Genomic DNA, 26,303 nt, shown 5'->3' with positions numbered 1-26,303 from the left:
TGGTTGCAGTGAGTACGGGTACATTGCAAATACCTCATCCCAAAAAAGGTGTCAGCAATTTTGTATTCCAACCAGCAAGTGGCTGCGGAAAGGTGCCTGGAACCCCTCCTGGTCCCTGCAGCTTCACTCAATAGGAGATGCAAGCAATAACCCAGCTACTAGCATGGCTTACAGATCTCTCCTCCAGTAGGGATTTCAGCCAGAAAGGATAAACACCCCAATAGGAATTATAGCACAGCATATTTGCCAGTTACCACATTTCTGATTCAACCATTCAACACCACTTTGTTCCAGTTAGACCCAACAGTAAATTGTTTCTTCAATCTTCATTCCTGAAAAAGAGAACGGTTATCTATCTTCTTTCTTGACCAGAGAGGCATCCTGATGCTCCCAGTGGCACTTCTGCTCTTCCTTTTCTTATTTGTTGAGGGTAGCTAGAAAGGAGGCACAAGGGCTCTTAGCACCATTTATTGGTTAACATACAACAACAGTTACAATTAAGCATACATTGGTGCTCCACCCAACCTGCAAATCAGGTTCCTCCACAGTGATGCATCTTGGAGTTTTTTTTACCATAGGAGGGCAGAACCAGCCTCCACCACTAGGTAACCTCTGTTCTTCTCTAAAGCTTTATGTTGTTTGTAGTGAATAATTTGGTGTCATAATTGGCTATTTAGGCAGGCCTACAGGACTCCTGGGGCGGACTAGTTTTATTTTGTTACAGATGTGGGTGGTTTTAGATTAATTAGGGATTGCGGTTTTGGTTTAGATTGTATTCTGGTTTATATTGTATACGTTGTATATCATTTTATTATGTACGTCACCTAGAGTGGCCGTTAATTCGGCCAGATAGGTGACTCAGAAATAAAATTTATTATTATTATTATATTATTAAAATTCTTATCTCCTCCATAAGAACCCTGCTCAGATCAGATCAAAGGTCCATCTAGTCCAACGTTTAATTCTCAAGCAGGACACTAGCACAACAGCAGTCTCCCCACCAAGAGTGTCCGCATAAATATTTCAGGGGTGTGTGTGGACAGGAAGTCTATGGATTGTTGCTATAGGTCATGAGCAACTCATTCCACCCACCCTTACATTGAGAGTCCTTACACTGCCCCCCCTGCCCCCTGCCCCCTGCAAACACTCTTGCTCCGCAAAAACTAACTTTGACACAGCACATCTCTGATCCTGGAAGAAACATTCAGCCATCATGACCAGTAGCCACTGATAGCCTTATCCATGATTTTTTCTAATCCCAGAGCCCCAATTTATTTATTATTTATTTATTATTTGATTTATATCCCACCCTTCCTCCCAGCAGGAGCCCAGGGTGGCACCAATGAGATTGTTACCTTTTACTCTACTTGTTCCTAATAGAAAAGATGGCACTTCCACAAACTTTCTTTCTCCAGTCCCTGCTGTGTGGAAAACCTCTATTAAATTTAATTTTTTAAAGAAGTATTTGGAGTTTTATTAATAAACACTGTGCCTCTTCATGAAATAAATTTGTTTTGTAAGACTCTATACAGAACAAGAACTGAATGAATTGAACACATAACTTGTTTTCACTTTCACAGCCATGTAGTTAATACTAACTATATAGTGCAGCACGTAGTTAATATTAACTTTTGTGAACCTGAAAGTTCAGAATCTTATTTAACTTTGTGTGCTTCAATACACAGAACTCTTGTGCCGGCTGCGGAACTCTTTCCCTTCCTAGTTTGTTGTTGTTATGTGCCTCCAAGTCGACTGCGACTTATGGCGACCCTATGAATCAATGATCTCCAAGAGCATCTGTCGTGAACCACCCTGCTCAGATCTTGTAAGTTCAGGTCTGTGGCTTCCTTTATGGAATCAATCCATCTCTTGTTTGGCCTTCCTCTTTTTCTACTCCCTTCTGTTTTCCCCAGAATTATTGTCTTTTCTAGTGAACCATGTTTTCTCATTATGTGTCCAAAGTATGATAACCTCAGTTTCATCATTTTAGCTTTTAGTGACAGTTCTGGTTTAATTTGTTCTAACACCCAATTTGTCTTTTTTGCGGTCCATGGTATGCACAAAGCTCTCCTCCAACACCACATTTCAAATGAGTTGATTTTTCTCTTGTCCGCCTTTTTCACTGTCCAACTTTCACATCCATACATAGAGATCGGAAATACCATGGTCTGAATGATCCTGACTTTAGTGTTCAGTGATACATCTTTGCATTTGAGGACCATTTCTAGTTCTGTCATAGCTGCCCTCCCCAGTCCTAGCCTTCTTCTGATTTCTTGACTATTGTCTCCATTTTGGTTAATGACTGTGCCGAGGTATTGATAATCCTTGACAAGTTCAATGTCCTCATTGTCATCTTTAAAGTTACATAAATCTTCTGTTGTCATTACTTCAGTCTTCTTGACGTTCAGCTGTAGTCCTCCTTTTGTGCTTTCCTCTTTAACTTTCATCAGCATTCGTTTCAAATCATTACTGGTTTCTGCTAGTACTATGGTATCGTCTGCATATCTTAAATTATTGATATTTCTCCCTCCAGTGTTCACACCTCCTTCATCTTGGTCCAATCCCGCTTTCCTTTTATTACCAGTTTTCTATCCCAGTCTCAGAAGGACTTTTAAAAATGGAGATATCATCTGGTATAACCTAAGATGGTAGGGAAGTGGGGATTAATGCTGCACATACCAAACAACATGATTACAGCATAATGCTGCAATGAAAAATGAGGTGAAAAATGTCTGTACCATCCCCAAGAACTACCAACTTACACCAGACTGGCTGAAAATAATTAGAACATTACAAAATAGCAAGCAATGCTTTTTCTATTATCATGGAAAGGGTGGCTTGTTGCTCTCATTACCAAGACAACACATGACTGAGGATTGTATCCAGTGTTAGTCCTACTCAGAGTAGACTCATTCAATTTAATGGATATGACTAACTGAGGTCCATTCATTTCAATGGTTCTACTCTAAGCTATTGGAGGTCGCTGATTCATAGGGTTGCCATAAGTCGTAATCGACTTGAAGGCACATAACTACAACAACTCCTCCTCCAAGTATAACTTGGTGGTAACGACTGATGAAGACTTATGCACAGTAGCGGGACCAAAGAGATCGGCTCTAATAGGGCCCAGTAACAGCCCTCAGAAAAATGTAGTAAAAAAACCAAGCCATAAATCACATGGTCTTCGATGCCTGTATACTATTGCGCAGAGCATGGGAAACAAGCAGGACAAACTTGAACTCTTAATACAGGAGGGCAATTATGACTTGATAGGTATAACTGAAACTTGGTGGGATGACTCTCATGACTGGAATACAGCAATTGAAGGATACAACTTGTTCAAGAAGAACAGAAGGAATAAAAAAGGAGGTGGAGTTGCGCTATATGTTAAAAATATATATCCCTGCACAGAACTACAGGAAGATGAGCTTGGTGGCTCCACTAAGTATCTGGATTAAAATTAATGAGGCAAGCAACAAAAGGAATGTGGTGCTTGCAGTCTACTACCGACCACCCAATCAAGGAGAAGATGAGAATGTAACTTTTGAAAACCAATCTGCCAATGTTTCGAGGAGGCATGATGTAGTAGTAATGGGGGATTTCAATTATCCCGATATCTGTTGGGAGACAAATTCTGCCAAACACGGCCCCTCCAAGAAATTTCTGACTTGTGTTGGAGATAACTTCCTCCTACAGAAAGTGGAGGAAGCAACCAGAGGATCAGCTATCCTGGACTTGATTCTAACCAATAGAGATGATTTGGTGGATGAAGTAGCAGTTATGGGAACTCTGGGGGAAAGCGACCACACCATACTTGAATTCTTGATTTTAACAGAACCAAAAGCTGAGAGTAGCCATACGCGCACCCTGGACTTCAGGAAAGCTGATTTTAATAAACTCAGAACAATTGTAAGTACAGTTCCATGGCAAGCCACCCTAATGAGAAAGGGAGTCGAAGATGTGTGGGAGTTTCTAAAAAAGGAAATTCTAAAAGTGCAATGGCAAGCAATTCCAACAAGGAAAAAAGGGGGGAAACAGCAGAAGAAGCCAATGTGGCTTCACAAAAAGCTTAGAGATGAGCTGAAAACAAAAAGGACACATACAGGAAGTGGAAAGAAGGCCAGGCCACAAAGGAAGAGTACAGGCAGGTATCACAGAATTGCAGGGATGGTGTCAGGAAGGCTAAAGCTGAGAATGAGCTGAGGCTAGCGAGGGATGCTAAAAGCAACAAAAAGCTTTCTTCAGGTATGTCCATACTGGCACATCTACTCAATGAGAATGGCAAAATGATAACAGATGACAAAGAAAAGGCAGAAGTGCTCAATTCCTACTTTGGTCTTCTCCCAAACAAGGGCCTATGACCTTCCCAGGAAACATGAAGTAGAAGGGTCAGGATTGGACCTTGAGATGGATAGACAAATGGTCAAGGAATACCTAATCACTTTGAATGAGTTCAAATCGGCAGGGCCCGATAAACTGCATCCTAGAGTATTGAAGGAACTGGCTGAAGAACTCTCAGAACGCTGTCTATTATCTTTGCAAAATCATGGAGGACCGGTGAAGTGCCGGATGACTGGAGGAGAGCTAATGTTGTCCCTATTTTCAAAAAGGGCAAAAAGGAAGAACTGGGGAACTACAGACCAGACATCCTAACATCAATCCCTGTAAAAACTCTGGAGCAGATTACAAAGCAGTCAGTCTGTAAGCACCTTGAAAACAATGCAGTGATTACTAGGAGCCAACATGGATTTATGAAGAACAAATCCTGCCAAACTAATCTTATCTCATTTTTTGATCGGGTAAACTCCCTTGCAGACTGTGGGAATGCTGTGGACATAATATATCTCGACTTCAGCAAAGCTTTTGACAAAGTGCCCCATGATATTCTGATTAGCAAGCTAGCTAAATGTGAGCTGGATGGAACAACTATCAGGTGGATCCACAGTTGGCTCCAGAATCGTACTCAAAGAGTGCTTATCAATCGTTCCTTCTCAAACTGGGCAGAAGTAACAAGTGGGGTACCACAGGGCTTGGTCCTGGGCCCAGTGCTCTTCAACATTTTTATTAACAACTTGGATGAGAAGGTACAGAGCATGCTTATCAGATTTGCAGATGATACAAAATTGGGGGGCATAGCTAATACCGTGGAAGACAGAAACAAAATTCAAAGGGACCTTGATAGGCTGGAGCATTGGGCTGGAAACGGAATGAAATTCAACAGGGATAAATGCAAAGTTCTACACTTAGGAAAAAGAAACCAAATGCACAGTCATAACATGGGGAATACTTGGCTCAGCAGTACGACATGTGAGAAAGATCTTGGAATTGTCGTTGATCACAAGCTGAATATGAGCCAACAGTGTGATGTAGCTGCAAAAAAGGCAAATGCTATATTAGGCTGCATTAACAGAAGTATAGTTTCCAAATCGTGTGAAGTAGTAGTTCTCCCCTATTCAGCACTGGTTAGGCCTCATCTTGAATACTGCATCCAGTTCTGGTCTCCGTACTTCAAGAAGGATGCAGACAAACTGGAACGGGTTCAGAGGAGGGCAACAAAGATGATCAGGGGACTGGAAACAAAGCCCTATGAAGAGAGACTGAAAGAACTGGGCATGTTTCACCTGGAAAACAGAAGACTGAGGGGTGATATGATAGCACTCTTCAAGGACATGAAAGGTTGTCACACAGAGGAGGGCCGGGATCTCTTCTCGATCGTCCCAGAGTGCAGGACACGGAATAATGGGCTCAAGTGGCAGGAAGCCAGATTTCGACTGGACATCAGGAAAAACTTTGTAACTGTTAGAGCCATACAACAATGGCACCAATTACCTAGAGAGGTAGTGGGCTCTCCAACACTGGAGGCATTCAAGAGGCAGCTGGACAGTCATCTGTTGGGAATGCTTTGATTTGGATTCCTGCACTCGATGGCCTTGTAGGCCCCTTCCAACTCTACTATTCTATGATTGTAAGTAGAATTTAGTGGGATGCAACCCTCAGTCCTTTGCACATAACATGAAGATGGCAAGGATGGGTATAAAGAAGAATCAGAAATGCACATTACTTGCAGATTTTCTGATAAATGTTCAAATACACTTTCATGCCAAAAGCAAGACTACATCTTAGCAAAGCCTTTCCCCATACAGACCTCTATCATTCCTGCCTACACTGCAAGATGGCATCCACCGGGAGTAGAGCTTTTTTGGTAGTGACTCCTTGCTTCACAGGGCTAGACAGGTTATGTACACACCATATATTTAAACCACTGCCCCATCCCCACCCCCAAATCCCACAGACTGTAGTTTATCCCTCAGAGCTAAGGTTCCCAGAAATTAAACTACAGATCCCATGATTCTTTGAGAGGGAGGGAAATGTGTTTTAAACGTATGGTGTGTACACACTTCAGCCTGCCTTTGGAAGGCAATTTGGTCCAGCAGGCCTTTGCAGAGCATGGCTAAATTAGCTCGCTTCCCCACCCCCTTGCCTCCATTTTGCTGACTAGATTTGTTTTTATATAACATTGTCAGTCTTTATGTTAAAGGCTGTACTTTTAATGTAAACCACTTTGAGGGTCTCTTGTGGGTGGAAAGGTGTGGAAAAAAGTGATTAAAAACAAATATAAATTTGATTGTGATAAAACAACTACACAGAGATAGGATTGCAGAATCAAAGCTGCATCAGAATAGTATATACTAATAGGCAAAAAACCTTGCAGTTTAGTAGGACTGGTACCACCGGCTGGGCTAAGGAAGTGATAAATGCCTCCTTGAGTGAGGGAGTAGTCCCTAGTAGCCTCAAGGAGGCAGTAGTAAGACCTCTTTTAAAGAAACCTTCCTTAGACCCAGATAACCTGAACAACTATAGACCGGTGTCGAATGTCCCCTTTTTGGGCAAGGTTCTGGAGCGGGTGGTTGCCGGTCAGCTCCAGGTGCTCTTGGATGAGATCGATTATCTGGATCCGTTTCAATCCGGTTTTAGGCCCGGTTTTGGCACTGAAACAGCCTTGGTCGCCCTGTACGATGACCTTTGTCGGGAGAGGGACAGAGGGAGTGTGACTCTGTTGATTCTCCTTGATCTCTCAGCGGCGTTTGATACCATCGACCATGGTATCCTTCTGGGGAGACTCGCGAAGTTGGGAGTTGGAGGCACTGCTTGGCAGTGGTTCCGCTCCTACTTGGCGGATCGTCGCCAGAAGGTAGTACTTGGGGAACATTGCTCGACACCTTGGACTCTCCATTGTGGAGTCCCTCAGGGGTCGGTTTTGTCCCCCATGCTTTTTAACATCTACATGCAGCCGCTGGGTGCCGTCATCAGGAGTTTTGGAGTGCGTTGCCACCAGTACGCTGATGACACGCAGCTCTATTTCTCCTTTTCATCCTCTACAAGTGAGTCTGTGGATGTGCTGAACCACTGCCTGACCGCGATAATGGACTGGATGAGAGCTAATAAACTGAGACTCAATCCAGACAAGACTGAGACACTGTTGGTGAGTGCCTTCCCTGTTCAGATGGTGGATGTTTACCCTGTTCTAGATGGGGTTACACTCCCCTTGAAGGAACAGGTTCGTAGTCTTGGGGTTCTTTTCGATCCTTCCCTGTCTCTTGAGGCGCAAGTGGCCTCGGTGGCAAGGAATGCGTTCTACCATCTTCGGTTGGTAGCCCAACTACGCCCCTATCTTGACAGGGATGACCTCGCCTCAGTTGTTCATGCTCTGGTAACTTCTAGGCTGGATTACTGTAATGCGCTCTACGTAGGGCTGCCCTTGAAGACAGTTCGGAAACTTCAGCTAGTGCAAAATGCAGCAGCCAGACTGCTGACGAGGACCAGCCGGTCAGCACATATAACACCTGTTCTGGCCCATTTGCACTGGCTACCTATCTGTTTCCGAGCCAGATTCAAGGTGTTGGTTATGACCTATAAAGTCTTACACGGCGTGGGACCGCAATATCTTGTGGAACGCCTCTCCCACTATGAACCTACCTGGTCACTTCGCTCAGCAGCTAAGGCCCTCCTCCGGGTACCAACACATCAGGAAGCCCGGAGGACAGTTACTCGATCTAGGGCCTTTTCTGTAGTGGCCCCCAAATTGTGGAATAGCCTCCCCGAAGAAATACGCCTGGCGCCTACGCTTCTATCTTTTCGGCGCCAGGTTAAGACCTGGCTATGCTCCCAGGCATTTTAATGTGTTTAATTTTTATATTTCTGTTGTTCCTTGTTGTATTTATTATTGTTTGGTTGATTTTATCACGATATTTTGTATTTTAATCTTTTTGTACACCGCCCAGAGAGCTATTCGCTATGGGCGGTTTAAAAATGAAACAAATAAATAAATTAATGCTCAGAGGTACGTTACCAAATTCTTCCAACCTATGCAGGAAGTGGATTGAACTGCGAAAGACCAACCCAAATTGTGTTTGCATATCTCATAGAGGAAATCAGGTCTCCTGCTCCCCTGGTGCATTCACTATAGCTGCCCAATTTCCCTGCTTTTTAAGTTTGATAGAAATACCTGTGGGCTATAGGTACATTCTTAAACTGCAAGGTTTTTTGCCTATTAGTGAATTTCCCTGCTTTTTAATCTGGGAGGTAAGACATGGGATCCTGTGCAAGCTTGCTGAGAATGGATTGATCATTTGCATGCTTATTGAGTTCAGTGGGATTTACTCCCCTGCAATCATGCTTAGGATAAGTAAAAGTGACCATGGGGCGGTGGGGAGTGGAAGAGGAGGAACAGGAGGAGGGAGGGGAGAAAAGGCAGAAGGGAGGACTGGGATGGGAGCAGGCAGGAGGGGGAGGGGAGGAGGACAGGTTTGATCATTTGCATGTTTATTGAGTTCAGTGGGATTTACTCTCATGCAATCATGCTTAAGATAGGTAAAACTGACCAGTGGGGGACGGAGGAAGGGCTGGAGTGGCAGGGGAGGAGCAAGAAGGAAGAAGGGGGACGAGGAAGGAAGGGGGAGAGGAGGAAGGGAGAGGAGAGGGGAAGGAGGGGGAAAGCAGGTCTGCTCATTTGCATGCTTATTGAGTTCAATGGGATGTGTTGTTCTTGTTATGTGCCTTCAAGTCGATTATGACTTATGGCGACCCTATGAATCAGTGACCTCCAGTAGCATCTGACATGAACCACCCTGCTCAGATCTTGTAAGTTCAGGTCTGTGGCTTCCTTTATGGAATCAATCCATCTCTTGTTTGGCCTTCCTCTTTTTCTACTCCCTGCTGTTTTCCCCAGCATTATTGTCTTTTCTAGTGAATCATGTCTTCTCATGATGTGTCCAAAGTATGATAACCTTAGTTTCATCATCTTAGCTTCTACTGACAGTTCTGGTTTAATTTGTTCTGACACCCAATTATTTGTCTTTTTCGCAGTCCATGGTATGCGCAAAGCTCTCCTCCAGCACCACATTTCAAATGAGTTGATTTTTCTCTTATCCACCTTTTTCACTGTCCAACTTTCACATGCATACATAGAGATCGGGAATACCATGGTCTGAATGATCCTGACTTTGGTGTTCAATGAGGACCTTTTCTAGTTCTCTCACAGCTGCCCTCCCCAGTCCTAGCCTTCTTCTGAGTTCTTGACAATTGTCTGCATTTTGGTTAATGACTGTGCCGAGTTATTGATAGTCTTTGACAAGTTCAATGTCCTCATTGTCAACTTTAAAGTTACATAAATCTTCTGTTGTCATTACTTTAGTCTTCTTGACGTTCAGCTGTAGTCCTGCTTTTGTGCTTTCCTCTTTAACTTTCATCAGCATTTGTTTCAAATCATTACTGGTTTCTGCTAAGAGTATGGTATTGTCTGCATATCTTAAATTATTGATGTTTCTCCCTCCAATATTCACACCTCCTTCATCTTGGTCCAATCCCGCTTTCCGTATGATATGTTCTGCATACAGATTAAACAAATAGGGTGATAAAAAACAACACTGTCTCACACCCTTTCCGATGGGGAACCAATCAGTTTCTCCATATTCTGTCCTTACAGTAGCCTCTTGGGGTTTACTCCTATGCAATCATGGTTAGGATAGGAAAAACTGACCACGGGGGAGGAGGAGGGGGAAGGGGAAGGAGTGTATTGGAGGGGGGCAAAGGAAGGGGGAGGGGAGGGCAGGTTTGATCATTTGCATGCTTATAGAGTTCAATGGTATTTATGTCCATGCAATCATGCTTAAGATAGGTAAACCTGACCATGGGGAGGAGGAAGGGGAAGGAGGGAATTGGAAGGGGATGGGGAGGGAGGAACAAAGGAAGGGGCAAGAGGGGGGTATAGGAGGGAAAAGGGAGGGTGGGTTTGATCTAGGTTTCCCAGGCTGAGGACCTGAGAATTATTTTGTATCTTTAAGAGAGAAAATTCAGCCAAGTACAAGTTTTCTTGCAACACTGAAATGGGAAAAACCACAAGGTGAAATTCTCCCTTCCCCCTGCACAACTTATAAAGATACAGAAGACCTCTTGGAGACTTGGCCTGGAAACCCTAGTTTGATCATTTGCATACTTTTTGAGTTCAATGGGATTTATTTCTGTGCAATCATGTTTGGAAATGGATTGCATTCAAGTCGACCGAACTTATGGCGACCCTTTGAATAGCGTTTTCATGGTAAATGGTATTCAGAGGTGGTTTTACCATTGCCTTCCTCTGAGGCTGAGAGGCAGTGACTGGCCCAAGATCACCCAGTGAGCTTCATGGCTGTGTGGGGATTTGAACCCTGGTCTCCCAGGTCGTAGTCCAACACTGACCTGGGGGAGGGGGAGCAGGAGGGGAGGAGATTGGGTGGGTGGGCACTGGGCAAAGGGGAAGCCCCTTTCCTTTCCAAAAGGAAAAATTGTGAACAGTATCACTGCTTTTCAGCGTTTCCCTCACCTTTTTATTCTACAGCACGCACCTGTAGACTCCCACCCAAATTTAAACCAAAGCTGTCCTGACCACATCCACACCATGGCTTTATTTAACTTTGGACAGTCATGGCTTCTCTCAAAGAATCCTGGGAAGTGTAGTTAGTGAAGGGTGCTGAGAGTTGCTAGGAGACGCCCTGTTCCCCTCACAGACCTTCAATCAGAGTGGCTGACTGTTAAACCAGTCTGTCCACTGGAGCTCTGTGAGTGGAATAGGAGTCTCCTCTCAGCACCCTTCACAAACTACACTTCCCAGGATTCTCTGAGGGAAGCCATGACTGTCTCACGTGTCGCCCCCTGATTAGCCAAGCCCAGCAGCTGTGAGGCTTTTAGAACACTGACAGTTGGTCCTTACTGAGCATGCCCGCCCTTATCATTGGCTTCCAGCCAAAATTTCTTAAATTAATTAAGAATCAACCAGGCATTTTTTTAACGTTTAAACTGCAGAAGATGAAGGTCAGAGTATGGGGCAAGGTCATTAACAGGATTACAGGTACTCTGTGAACATGGCTGATTTTTAATGAATTTCAACAGATTATGAGAACTCAGGGGGGAAGTCCAAAAGGGCTCTGGGTTTTTCTCTCTCTTTTTAGACTTTGAACTCTCTGTTCTCTCTGACTGTTTTGTGTATCGCCATGAAAATTGAGAGGGTTGTTAAGCAAGCGTTTCTGATTTCAGGACTATAAGTTTTGTAAGGTTTTGTTTTGAAATGAGCTTATGGGAAGCATCAGAATGGCATGGGGGTATTGTCAATGTAACATTGAGGAATGTGAAAATCATGGTGTTTTGGTGGATGGAGTTTTATTACTGGCTATAGTATACAGCCACTCTCGTGGCTGTATAATCAAGGTTTTCTAACAGAGAAAAAGAGGGGTAGAGAAACCGAAGTTATTTTGATGTTCATAGATTAGTGCACCAATGACCCACAACAAGTGTTCATGTTACGAGGACACTGCAGCATAATATGCACCAGGGCAGAGGGACTGACTAGGTTTGCCACCTCATCTGTGCTGAAAATAACAAGTTTTGCCATTCATTACCAGTGCATAACTCTTGGTGACACAGCAAAGATTATGCTTTTTCTCTCTAGCACTTGCTCAAAACATGCTCCCCAGCCTCTCATACAGAGCAGAATCTTCCGAGTAACAAACATTTCAGGAATTACAGCTGTTCAGAGCTGCTAAATATTTGTGAGCTCTCAAAATTCCTCAACTTAACCCTCCAGCCGTTCACCAGTCCAGCCTCCCAAGGTCTCACATACCATAATATTTGCCTAGATCAGCCTTTCCCAACTAGTGGGCCACCAGATGTTGTTGGACCACAACTCCCATCAGCCTCAGCCAGCATTGCCAATGGTCAGGAAAGATGGCAATTGTGGTCCAACAACATCTGGTGGCCCACTAGTTGGGAAAGGCTGGCCGAGATGGTAAGCTGGATGCCCAGTAGATTTGAGACTAGTGAAACCCTGGCTTATATTGATACTTTCGTCAATGCTTTAGCCGATCATAAGCTTCCATTTTGTATCTGAAATTGGCCTGTGTGTGCTTCAGATCTTCAAAACAGGAAGAAGCTCAGTAGTTTGGGGCTACTTGCATCCTCCAAAATTGCTCCATGATAGGCAACTGTCCCATAGCTGTCTTTTTCACCATTACCCATTGCTTTCTCAAAACAGCCCTCTCAAAAATTCAATTGCTAACAAGGGCTATATAGCAGCACTGGCTTAATCTGCTTATTTACACCAACAGGATTCCTTTTTAGTTCTTCAGCAATGCAGTACAATGGTTAGGGTTGCTGGGCTTGGACTAGGGAGACCTGGGTTCCATTCCCTGCTCAGCTATGAAGCTCAGCAGGAAGACTTAAGCAATGGCAACTACTTTTCCAGCCTAGAGCTGTTAAGTTAAAAGGTTGTGTACGTTGCTCTGAGCTCTCTGGAAGAAGATGGATATCTTTTTAAGACAAGGTCTTCAATTCTGAGTTACTTTCCTGGACATTTTTTCCTTAATAATGGTATTTGTTATTTAGTTTATTTTGGAAATTGTATTGCTTTCACTGATGTATTTTTATAGTGTTTATTTTTCTTTGTAAGCCGCTTTGAGGGCCTTCGGCCAAAAGGTGAGGTATAAATAAATTTATAATAATAAGAAGAAGAAGGATCCAAAGTGTAGCAGTAATACATAAATTAGAAGACCACTGTACAGAGGGAGAGCAAAGAGCTGAAACACACAACTACATCTTCAGCAACCTTAGCTAGAACACTGCCTAAATACAAGTATATTTTTTACCGCAGATGTACAACAGGGTCACAATGGCTGGATCAGGAGTTCAGGTAAACCAGAAACTGTCGGATTAAAATTTCCATAATCTTTTACCATTGGCCATGTTGGCGGGAGCTGATGTGAGCTAGGGTCCAGCAGTATCTGGAGGGTCACAGGTCTGAGATCCCCAAAATAAACCATAGGCTTGCTGGACAGCTTCAGAGAAATAATTGAATTTCAGATTCTTATGAAAGCAGATAGAGTGTCCAGAATTTATTGGCGCTATTATTAGGATGAAGGATATATATATATATATATATTTCAGAGGTAACATCCAGTTACCTGTGCAGTTCCAGCTTGAGTTGTTATATTTTAGCACATGGGAAACAGGACAGGAGGGAAATCTAGCTACAAACATTAAGAGTTTGTGTCCTAATAGCACATAACTCCAGTACTGGCACAGTAGAGACATATTTGCTAAACCAGCCAAATGTGTGAGGAGTGATCAGCTTCCTTTCCCAAAGTAAAAATAATCAGCTGTAGCAAAACATTCAGTAGCCTCCGTTCTACCATTTCTTTAGAATTCGTCTTGCAGACAGGCAAATGTTATGCAGTCCAGCTGTACAGCCACCAGTGCAAATTAACAGGATATTCTATTCATTTCTCCAGCATTCAAAGAAGCTGGCATGAGGTTGAGCAGATCCCAAATGCCAAACACAATTTATTCTCATGCTCCCAAAGCAGCCAGGCATCCCTCCTTCCATTAAAACAAAGATGGGGAACCTAGTGCTTTCCAGATGTTGCTGGAATCTAACACCCATCAGCCCTAGCCATCATGGCCGATGGTCAGGAATGATAGGTTCAGCAATATCCGGAAGGCTGCCAGTTCCCTCCCTACCTCTGCATTTAATTTCTCCCAAGAATTTAGCCAGTGTCACAGCGGCAGGAAATGACATAAGCCAACCCTTGAAAAGTTTCCCACCCACTTCCATTTGGCTGTTGTGTGAGCTATTTGGCTTCAGGCTACTTGCCTTGATGCTGTCTCCTAGCTCTAATTCCTGGTAAAACTCAAGTGCACCAGGCGGCAGCATCACACGTAGCCAAGGAAATGAGAAGTCAGAGCACAGCCTAGTGCAAACCTAGAGTAACTGGCAAACTGGAATAGGGAACTGCTCAATCATGTCAATGTGCAAAACTAGTCTTAGTCCTCAAACACCTCTTGTTAATACTCAAGAACAATGCACATGATTCCACTGTCACCAGGTGATTTTCACAACCATCCTGTTAGGTAGGTCACTACATGAGCAGAAGCTGAACAGGTTAATCTAGAGCATCTTCAAGTAACTGTAAATGGTGTTTTGGTGGATGGAATTTTATTACAGAAAGATTAGCCAGGTTTCCAACCATAGTAGGCAGGTGTCAGCAGCCTTCAGAATTAAGAAATACTAAGAATCAGTGGCTCTCTTCAGTCTCTTCTGAAGGTATAGGATGTCAATACATCTAGAAAGAAACTTGGGGAGATGGCACCTCTCAAGCTCTTAAATCACAGTTTATTGTCCTGTAATTACTACTACCCCCACCAGAATATTCCCTGCACACGACATCACATTCCAGAACTAATATAATTTTGCAGTCATATTGAGAGCAGTAATACTTGGCAATTGTATAGTGCTTTCAAGCGCGCAAAGCACTTTGCATGTATTATCTTGGCGTAATCCTTACAATAACCCTGTAATGCTAATTTTATTATCCCCATAGTGCAGATTGGGGTGGTAGTGGAAGTGATGCAAAGGGAAAGTGATTTGCCTAAGGCCACCTTCTGAGTTCATGGCATAGATGAGATCTAAACCAGGGACTTCCCAATTAGTAGTACAACCTCTCTCAGTCACTATGTTACATCAGCACTTTGCTGACATAATTATATACCAAGATACAATTCACAGACTGTTCTGCTTGCTGAACCCAGCCTTCTTTTCCATAGATGTGCCACTAGCACCTACGAGTTCCCTCTTTATGCTTAACATACCCCCATCAGCTACTTGAATCCTTCCAAACAAGAGTTACCACTGCAAAAGGATGTACTCTACCTCGGCAGCAAGCTTCATAGAAAGCCCTATCCCCAGATCAAAGCATTACAGTTCTCTTTTTATGCACCACCACAAGCTTATGCAGGAAAGATAAGAGGCGTACACGGCATTCCCATTTCATGGGTAGCTCAGCTATTGCAAGGTCATCCGTTTCAATTAAATTCAGTTCATCTGCTATGAAATGTCTTCTGCTCAGAAGCTGGATGCCAGCACATCTGTGTGCCAGTACATCCGCTTTAGCAGGTCCACCAGCCACTTAACTCAAAGTTAAGAACAAACTTTCCACCAGCAAAGGGGAAGCAGTTCCCTTCAAAGCAACCACTTGCTTTGCCACAACCTTATCATTTGGCAGAAGAGAGTTGCTTATATCTATTTGGGTTAGTGTTGTTCCAAGAAGCCAGTTCCTTCTGCAAATCTATGCAAATTTTCCTGGGAGTAAGCCCTATTGAACTTACTTCCTAGTAAATGAGCATGACTGCACTGCAATAATCTAATCCAAAAAGGAGAGGGAGAAAGAATTAGCTGGACTTGAACTCATGCATAGGGCTGCAACACTAAGCATGTCTGCTTAGAACCACATCCTACTGAAATGAAAGAGACTAAGGCCCCACTTGCACTATACATTTAAAGAAGTTTCATGCAACTTTAAAGCGCCATGATTTTCCCCAAAGAATGCTGAGAACTGTAGTTTGTTAAGGGGCCCCTATTCCCCTCCCAGAATTCTCATAGTGGTTATTTATTTATTTATTATTAAATTTATATCCTGCATTTCCTCCCAGAAGGAGCCAAGGGTGGTATAACACTCAGTCTCTCTTCCCAGGGAACTCTGGGAATCATAGCTTTGTGAGGGGATTAGAGGTCTCCTAACAACTCTCAGCACCCTTCCCAAACTATAGTTTCCAGGATTCTTTGGGGAAAGCCATTGCTGTTCAAAGTGGTATGATACTGCTTTAAATGTAGAGTGCACTTAATTCCAAACAAACATGTTTGGGATCAGGGTGCAAACATCGCTAATCTTAAATAGAATTTACACCCATCTATGTCAATTCGCATCCCAAGAATGGGATAAATAGCCAGAAGGCAAGGGAAGGAAGTGGTGTCTGTGCAATCCCAGAGCAGGCACTCACACACATCCCAGTGAGTGTATTATACTGTTGGACTATGACCTGGGAGACCAGGGTTCGAATCCCCACATAGTCATGAAGCTCACTGGGTGACCTTGGGCCAGTCACTGCCTCTCAGCCTCATGAAAACCCTATTCATAGGGACACCATAAGTCGGAATCAACTTGAAGGCAGTACACTTATTAAACTGTTACTTCACAATTAAGGCTGAGTTGATGTGTTTCCCATTTCGTACAGGTATGTCCCAAAGTTGCTCACAACTTTCAAAATATACCACTAATACATTAAAAAAGCATGCACTGAAAAACAAAAGCAGCCTAGCTGAAGTAGGAGCAATGAATCCACTCCAGATTTTAGTCCAAACTTAATTTGGACAAAAACGCTGGGTGGATTCACTGCCCCACTGACATAGGAGCCACCAGCCTCCACTGAATAAGAGCCTGGCATTTCTTTTGTCTGCCTCCCCCTCTTTTTCCTGGAATCGTTCCTTCGGGGAAGTTGGTTGTAGATACTGTTTTTAAAACACGTTTTTCTCCTCCCCTTTCTCCAGGGACCTCAAGGTAGCGTACACCCTGCTACTTGAGGTAGGTAGGTTTGGCCAAAAAAGAGTTACAGGACCAAGGTCACACAGGCCCAATTCAGACATATTGTTCAGCAATGGCTGAGCAGGATGAGCGGCAGTGAGCCTCTGGCTCATAAGAGTCCACCCCTCCCGCTGATCCGCTGAGATGACCACGGGCAGAGATCAAAAATGTCTGCTTCTGCTTTAGATTAACCACAGTTTAGCACTACATCCAAAACCTAAACTGTGGCCAATTAACATAATGAAAATAAGCCAGTTTTGTAAACTATACAGTAAAGTTGGCTTGTTTCCATTAACCATAGTTAAAACCAAAGTGTTTGGATTAGATATAACAAGCTCTGATTAGCTTAAAATGGAAGCTAAAGGATCCCAGCCCATTCTCATAGTTGTGTTGGGGGTGGGGAGAAAAGAAAGAGGGCATGAGTGCAAGCTCAAGGCTCTTTGTAATCCTAAACCACAGTTTAGCATTACATGTAAACACAGCCACAATATATATACACCCGTCTTAAAAGTTTCATTCGATCACATTTCCAAGATTATTTTTGCATAGAAGGGATAAAATCAGACTCTTATTACTGGAACACACACACACACGAAAGCATTCTTAGACTGCTATAGTCTTCGGCTACATCTTACAAGAAAACCTCATTGAACTTAGAGGGGATTGCTTTTGAGCAAAAACATTTATGATCAAGGTGCAAGCCAAACAATGCCATTGCAGATTCATTTTGGATTCTCAACATTTCAGTTTCAATTATATTATTATTTAAGTTATGCTTCAAGTAGACACACTGAGATCAATGAGACTCATGCCTAACTTGCCCCAGTTACCTCAGTTGGTTTACTCTAGAGTAACCAGGTCTAGATCCAAACCTGCTGTTCTGCTAGCACACCAGACTTCTGCTGCACAATAGAACTTCCTCCTCCTCTGCAGCACCCCACACCCTCAGAATCTGCTCCAGAGGATTGGAGGCCCCCCTGGAGCAGATTCTGAGTATGCGCAGAGAAAGGCAACAAAGGGGAAGTCCCAGTGCGTAAGCAGAACTTCACACACATCTATCGTCCATACAGCAAAGCAGAAATTTGAACCTGCATCCAGGGCCCATACATGTGAAGACTATGCAAGGGACCACTTTATACATATGCTGGAGTAGCATGGTTGCCTGCCACCATCCCACAGTTGTGCATATGTAACATCTCCAACTTCTGTTATATACATTTAGGGCACATTGCATACTATGGCAGCATTGCTCTGCACAGCAGAATAAGCTTCAGAAAGTATACGTGGGTGCAAGTATTATGCCAATCATAATCAAGCTGCAAAGTACCTCATCTGGGACTCAACAAAGATTCCCAAAATAGACTAAACGTTGTGGCGCTAACTGACAAAAAGCCTTTTGGCCTGCTAAAACAGGCACCCCAACACATTCTTTAGAAATATAACTATTAACCTTGCCAATAGCAGGTGTCATCTTAGAAGAGGCATTCCTTTATGTCACATGCACAGGAAGGAATGCTTCTTCTAGAATGGAGCCTTCTGCAATATGTGCATGCATCATGTAAATAAATTGTGGATTTTTCCCCTTCAAAATTATCACTTTAGTTTCATGTAAATTGAATTGTGCAAATTTTTACCAATCTAAGATTACTTTAATTAGCAGTTAAGCTGCTAATCTCTGCTTTTATTTATATCATGATTTTAGCCCTCAATATTAGAATGGGAAAGGCTACCAGAGATAGCTGGAGCTTCCACCAGCATCTAGCTGATTCTCCTGACTTCTAACGTTTCCCTCCTTACCTCCATAGCCATTGCCCACCAATGTCCCTAGCCTCTTCTACAAGTATAAAATCTAGATGGAAACATGCAAAAGAAAAGAAAAAGAAAAACACAGAAATGTACATAAGACCAATGTATGCAAGTTAAACAGCTTGTGCTACCATTTGCATATTATGTTCCAGTCACTGAATGCATCTCTTCTGGTCAGGAAATTTTGATCCTGCAGGATATATTTCTAGTAGTAGCTGAGAACTGCGATGCAAGTCTGTTTTGAAGAATAAATGACAAGCTACATTAGGAAGGCCTATGTGACTGGGACAAAAGTATTGACACACACATTTTGCTAATGCTAGATTAGCCCAGAACAATTAAGTCACTCAACTGCATTAAGGAAAGAAACGCTGAGAAAAAGCTACAAAAAGCCCAAACTGAAGATGCCAGGTGCTATAGACGAGTAATACATATTTTAGCAAGTATTTGCTAAAGCCATGAAAAGAAGGGCCTGAAGAAGACAGAGACCGTAACTCAGGGGTAGTCAACTTGCTATTCAAGTGCTGTTGAACTACAACTCCCATCAGCCCCAGCCAGTTTGACCAATAAATCAGGGATGATGGGAGTTGTAGTTCAACATCTGCTGGAGGACACTACTTATTTATCCAAATATAGTGCAAATTGTTCCAGTGTGTGACTACTATGCAACTATCCAGGTTGCAAAGATAGTGTCTGGCAGGATTCTAAAAGGAATTGCTATAGAAGTAAAAAAATAGCAGCTGGTGTAGTCACTAAGCTATAAACCAACAAGTTCCCTGTTCAGATCTTCCCAGTGTTATGAAGTCACTAGGTAGCCTTAGGCACCTAGATGTGCCAATTGACCAGAGCAAAACAAGCTGGCTTGCTCTAGTCTAGTGCCTTTGAGAAGCTTTTTAAAATCAATAGATGAAATTTGTCAAGAACATGGAGAGACAGAATGCCTCAGACGAATGCCTGAAGGTCAAGTTGGTATTAAGGACATAAAAGCTGAAGGGAGTGAGGGGAGAACAGCAAGTTGGCACCTCTGCCTGTACTATGGTGATAATGCTGGCAGGGTTGTTTCAAGAAGTATGAGTCTGAAGTGTGGTGGAAACTTTGAATGTATTGATTGCTACAAAAATGTCAAGTACAGTCACAACGACAGTACAATTTGGACTAGAAGTCACTGAAGAGCTTGATTTGGACTAGAAGTCACTGAAGAGCTTTTGGGTACAAGCTTGAAGAGCTTGTACCCAAACGGTCAGTCTTTAAGCTGTTAGAATTTTCTAGCCTACCCCATCTCTAGGATTCAAGGAGCAAGGTTGACCAAAGTTATATTGCTGTCTGAGGCAGGCAAGATGGCACCTCCACTCCCATTCAATGTGCAGAGGCAAACCAGACCAGCAGCTTCGTCTTCTATTGACACTGGCAAGCGGGCATTGCCCTTCACTGCATTTGAAGAAATGCAGGGCTGGCTATTGAGCACACACAGCTCTCTGCACACCCTGTCTAAAGGTAGGGCTGGCCCTGTCAAGGTGTGCACCATGTCCTCGTCTTCAAGGACCGTCATGGGAACACCAAATCTCCACCTCAGGCCTGTGGGGAAAGTCCACAGATGAGCAACAGAGCACATGCTTTGTGTGCAGAATGCCCTAGGTTTAATCCCCAGTATCTCCAGGTAGGGCTGGGAAAGTTCCCTCTCTGAAACTGTGGAGAGCTGCTGGCGGACAGTGTAGACCAGTAGTTTCCAAACGTTTCCTCCCATGGACCACTTGAAAATTCTTGTGGGTATTGGTGGAACATTTAATGATTTTCTTCTGCCTGCTGTAGCAATTGTAATGCACTATGCTAGATGCTGTATGATTTTATAATTGTATTTTTACAGACATGCCACGGACCACCTGAACAAAGCTCATGGACCACAATCTGGGAATCCCTGGTTTAGACAACACTGTGCTAGACAGACCAATGAGCTGACTCTGTATAATGCAGCTTCCTCTATTCCAACTATCATGGGCAAGGCAAGGAGACTGTCAGGCACAGCTGCACACGCATAGCTCTCTCTCTCTGACAAACGTGTATAGTTAATTGCGCTGAAAGTTTGCCAGGGGAAAAAAGAGGCAGGCTAAGCCCAACTACTTTAAGGCGTAAGCTCTGCTCAGAATGACATAGCTACATCACCCCATTTTTCAACACAGTAAGTATATAGTACTCTTGGTACCACTTGTTTTCATTTAAAATGCTTTCTTACCTGCTCTAAACTGAAAATGCAATGCCAGACCAGGTTACAAATTAAACAAATCCAGATACATCTTACAAGTTTTTAAGACAAAGCGGATAGTTACTATCAGCCAACCAAAAACAAACATCAGCACTGACACTAAAGGCCACCAGAAGCCTGCGCAAATAACCAGGTCTTCAACTGGCACTGAGAGGTTAAAAGAATGAGTGCCAGCAATAGAGGGAGGGGAGCTCCAAGACTGGGTTGTCATCACCAAGAAGACACTCCCCCTCTGTTTTGCCATATAGAGGGCCTCTAACAAGAATGGCACAGCTAAGACAGCCTCCTCAGCAGTTCTTAACAAACAGACATATCTGTACAAGAGAAGGCATTTTCTCAAGTATCCAAGCCCAATTGGCATAGGGCTTCAAAGCTGGTGTCGCAGAATGCCACCCCCTGACAGCAGCCTAGCCACCACATTCTACACCAGCTGCAGCTTTTTGAACCAACCCAGAGCACTTCAAGAGAGTGCAGTACAACAGTCTAGGCTTGACAAGCATTAAGCACATTTCAATGGTCCTGTTCTGAATCACTGTGGAAGGCTCTCCCAGACCAGGAATGGCTGGAGCCAGTAAGAGGTATTCCTTACCATGGAGTCTCCAGTGACAACACAGAGCCCCCATAGACAATGCACCTGCAAAACAGACAGCCTAGACCTGAAAGCTACTTACAATAGAACCTTTGTCTTAGCAAGGCTCAGCTTCACCTTATTGGCCCCCATCCAGCCCAACCAAGATCCTGCACTGCCTCAGAGAAATAGTACTGGATATCATCAGCAACCTGAAGACACCTCTCCCCACGCCTTCATATAGATGTTAAACTAGAACTCTACAGCACCCCACAGCCCAAGAGCCATGGGGCTAAGCATAAGTCCCCCAGTGCCACTTTCTGGTAGTAGCTCTGTGTGGAACCACAGCGATAGCAAGCCCTGCTTCGCAGTAAGATAATAAAGTGGTAAAATGATTTCCTGGCTGGGTTTTGGACAGCCTCCTATCAAAAGCCACAAAGTTGTGGCTGTGCCTTCCCCAGCAACAGCCAATTCCACAAGGGTGGGGAACCTGTCCCCTCCAGATGTTGCTAGACTACAACACCCATCATTCCCTGAGCATTGGCCATGCTGCCTGGGGCCGCGTGATGCAAGTAGGAAAGCTCATATGAAACAGAGAACAACTGTAGCTTTTCTCTGCTCGCCTTGCCCAATTGCCCTTCCAAGGCAAAAATCATTCAGTCCTTTCCCCCCTCCTAATGTGCAAACAGCTCTGTATACAAGCTGTTTAAAGGTTTGTTGGAAAGTTGAAAGGAACTTCTGAGAGGAAGCAACACAAGAACAGGCATCAGTGTTCTTTCGCCATCCCCCTAATACACCTCCTAAATAATGAATAGGCACCCTTTACTTGTACAATGAAGCAGAAGATGTGCAAGTAATGAGAATAAAGTCTTTAGAGCCGAGAGGTTCCTGGCTCTTAACTTCTTAAAAGGACTTGCATGCTTAAAACAGCTCCAACCCAAGACATGCTTATTTCCTTTCCTTGTATGACCTTCCTGCTGCCCTTGGGGGATATGTGGGTTCTGACAGACATTTGGATAGATGAGAGGTTTAAGGTGAAAAAGAAGCAGGCAATCCCTATCCTTCTCAAAGCATGCAAACGTTGAGCTCTCTCTCTCTTTAACACAAGACATATATATAGCTGTACCTCTAGTACAGCATTCAGACACACTGACCATTACACAATGACATATTTATAACTTTATACACAAAATATAATTAACATTTATTTCCTTGCTTATTTTCAGGATAAGTCATCTCCCTTTTAGATCCTCCCAACCCTGCAATAAGGCTTACTCACTGCGAGGTGAGACAGGGCTGTCTTCACACCCAAGACTTGAGGACCCTACAGTTAAAAAAGCAGGGCACATGTCCACTTAAGCATTTCTCCCCCTGGATATTTCTTTCATCTTGAATAAAGATGCAAAATGGAGTACAGAGGCAATTAAGTCTGTACATTTGCCACACATTTGCAGCCAAATGCGAGCCACTGTAGTGCGTGAAGTAGGAACAGGGAGACCTGGGTTCAAAACCCCATTCAGCCATGAAGCTCACTGGATGTCCTTGCAACCAGCCACTGTCTCTCAGCCTAACCTACCTCACAAGGCTATTAGGAGATAAAATGAGATGGGGGGAGGGAGAGGGGAGAGAACAAACACTACATGCTTCTTGAGCTCCTTGGACTAAAGGTGGGATATAAATGTAAAAAATAAAATGGGCACATGGTATCTACTACATCACAGCGCATGTGTGCCTGCAAATAACAGATATAGTCTTGCTACAAGTGTCCCCAAGGCAACTTCAAGACTTCATAAGGATTTGGACCACACTCAGCACTGCAGGTACTGCTGCAGGAGTTCTCTGGAATTAACCTTTGTAGTTCTCTAACTTCTGAAGCACCCCTCCCAATATGAACCTACCAGGACTGTTAGATCTTCATTCGAAGACCTACACCAGGTCCCTCCTCTGAGAGAGCCTGAGAGGGTGATGACAAGGGAGAAATCCTTTTCTGTTGTGGCTCCATTTGTGGAATGCTCTCCTCAGGGAGGTCAACCTGGTACCTTCACTGGCATCTTTCTGGTCCAAGGTTAAGACTTGTCTTTTTCCTCTCCAAGGCCTTTAATAGACTGAGTTGATTTTGGTTTTACTGTCAATGTGCTGCCAAAACTTCCTGTGGCTGTTATGGGGGGATGAGGTATTTTTATTTATTTATTGTATGTGTTTTATATATATTTCCCACACTGGTTTTGCAGGTTGAATTTCAACAGCCACACCTCACACTTTTGTTTGGGCACCGTAGCCTACAAGCAGGCAATATCCAGAGGAATTCCAGGTACCTTTCTCCTCCCCACCCTCCAACTTAGATATCTCTGCACTCATTACAAGCCACAAGCATGATGTGTCAGCTAAGTTTCACTTACATGAAGCAATGCAATTTCCCCCAGCGTTAGCAATGCCACTTCCAATCCCTGCCCTTCAAGCCACCTGTAGAGTGCCTTCAGCGGCAGTTTTAATTTTTGTGCCGTTTAATAAGGTAAGGTTTTTTAAAAAAACACTTTTGGAAAGTATGATGGAACATGGCCAAAGCTCAGCAGCTGAGCACATGTTCTGCATCTGAAAGATCCCCAGGTTCAGAAGGATCTCGGGAAGCAGAGCTGAGGAAAAGCGATGGACAGCTGCCACCAGTCAAGAGTGGGCAGAATTAGGCTAGATGGACAATTTTCCTGAGTCACTAAGGCAGCTCCTCATTTGCATTTAATGCAGGATGGTTCCTGGGGAGGGAATGTGGGGCCTGGCACAAGTCAATACAACTTTATTGGTGGCCTCTCTCGCCACCCAAAGCATACACCCCTCCTTTTTGCCACTGCCCTGGCACCAGCAAAGCTCTCCACCTCACCCTGCCCCATTCTAGGAAGGGGGGAAGTGAAGAGCCTCACTGGATGAGCAGAAAGGGGCCAGCCAGACAGGAAGGCTGCTGGCTGCGACTGCTACCACCACCACCACCACCCTCCAAACACAAACACACAAACACATGTGTCTCCTAGCAACGACCCTTTGGTTAAGTATTTCTACAGGTCAAGAGCTAGCCTGGGGAATGTCCAGGTCACTTTGAATGGGGGTACAACAGACCGGAACTGAAAGACCCATTTCCAAAATGTATGCTGCCAATTATAATTTTACATAATTAAAGATGCCTGGGAGCTCATCCAAAGAGGAGACACCATATTCCTTGCTTTCTTCCAAACAGCATCCACCAGGGGTGGATAATTCTGCTGCACCAAGTGCAACTGGTCCACTCCCAATAAAAGGATGCAACAACATCATCAGCCAGCATAAGAGCCCTGCCTAATGCATCACTGCATGAGTAACTGCTGTACATTCGCCTCCTCCCAATAAGAGGCAACTTCTATGAAGGAAGGTTAATTCTTATTCTTTCATGACATACCCTTTTTAGATGGAGGGGTGGGGGAAGAAAAAGACTGCCTCCAGTTTCATTTAAAGGGGGTGGGGCAGAGAATCAGTGTGCGCTAGCAACTTCAAAAACAGGCTAGAAGGGCTGAATTCTAGAACCAAGTTCTGGCTCTGTAGCAGACCAAAAGCACATATGCAAACATCAGGTTTCTAAATAGTTTTTTTAAAAGAACAACCACCAAGAGAAAATTATTTAATACCATACACAGCAACATTTTTCAAACATTGCTTGTAATTAACACTATAATTTAAAGGATAATTGCACTATGATCTGACAGCCCCTAGAAGTTAAAGCCTGCAGTATTATTCAGTAACAAGGCTGAAAGATTTAACCTTCTTGTGGAAAGCATAATCCAATTTTATCCCATTAACGGATCATATTAATTCTTGAAAAACTGTAAACAGCAAGCTATTGAAACTAACACCAAACAGGACAAGGCAAGAATGCTAGCTTGCTCTTTGTAGAGGAGAACACAAAACCATGTGCATCAGTCCGTTGCTAATGATTTTGCCACAAAACAGGATCCCTTTTTACATTCCAGGTCCTAGAATGCTTACAGGGAGCACCCAATACACAGATGTCTTGCCTTAAATTTCATAACATGTGCAAGAGTATCCCAGCACTGAGCTCAATAAGTGTCACACAAAGCATTCAACAATTAAACTGCTGCCATTAACACAATACACTTAGAACAAAAGGTGTGATTTTTAATTAGCGCTGCCCTTCCCATGAAAACCATGGCCAGCAATGGCATTGTCATAAATCTGTATTTGCTGTAGAATAGTAGATGCCAAATGGTACGTTATGAACCACAAACAAGTGACAAGAGCCTCATGGCAGCACACTACCAATTTTTAGGGCACTGCAGAACAACACACAAGGTCAAGGGCTGAAGCCATAGGCTTGCAGAAGGTAAGGAATAAAACTTACTACAGAGAAGGCCTTTCACTGTACAAAGCAGTCAGTTATCCAAGGAAAGCCCACTCTTTAAACAGAGACTGTCACACTCCTTGCTCTGGGTCCTTTGAATAACGCTCATTGAGCCTGCATGGTGCAGTGGTTAGAGTGTTGGACTGGGACCTGGGGGACCTAGATTCAAATCCCCACTAAGTCATGAAGCTTGCTAGATGACCTTGGGCAAGTCACAGTCTCCCAGCTTAACCTACCTCACAGGGGTGCCGTGAGGATAAAATAAAGAGGGAGAACTACTTATGCCACCTTGAGCTCCTTGGAGGCAATGTGGGATATAAATGTAATAATAAGTACATAAAACCT

At 43.6% G+C, this 26,303-nt stretch overlaps 1 protein-coding gene and 1 long non-coding RNA gene across 21 annotated transcripts in view; one reads left to right on the top strand and one right to left on the bottom strand.

Moving 5' to 3' along the window:
• The window catches only part of MAGI1 (membrane associated guanylate kinase, WW and PDZ domain containing 1), a 732,128-nt gene that overhangs the window by 691,901 nt on the left and 13,924 nt on the right, over positions 1-26,303 (bottom strand). The gene's annotated exons all lie outside the window — the stretch shown is intronic.
• LOC133382374 (uncharacterized) lies at positions 1,689-24,745 on the top strand. Its single transcript, XR_009761930.1, has 3 exons — positions 1,689-1,825; positions 20,614-20,925; positions 22,804-24,745. It is a non-coding gene; the product is annotated as an uncharacterized LOC133382374 (long non-coding RNA).

Source organism: Rhineura floridana, chromosome 3 (assembly GCF_030035675.1).
Source record: "Rhineura floridana isolate rRhiFlo1 chromosome 3, rRhiFlo1.hap2, whole genome shotgun sequence".
Classification (NCBI taxonomy): domain Eukaryota; kingdom Metazoa; phylum Chordata; class Lepidosauria; order Squamata; family Rhineuridae; genus Rhineura; species Rhineura floridana.
Note: the sequence above shows the minus strand (reverse complement) of the source record. Positions and strands in the feature narration are given on the sequence as shown.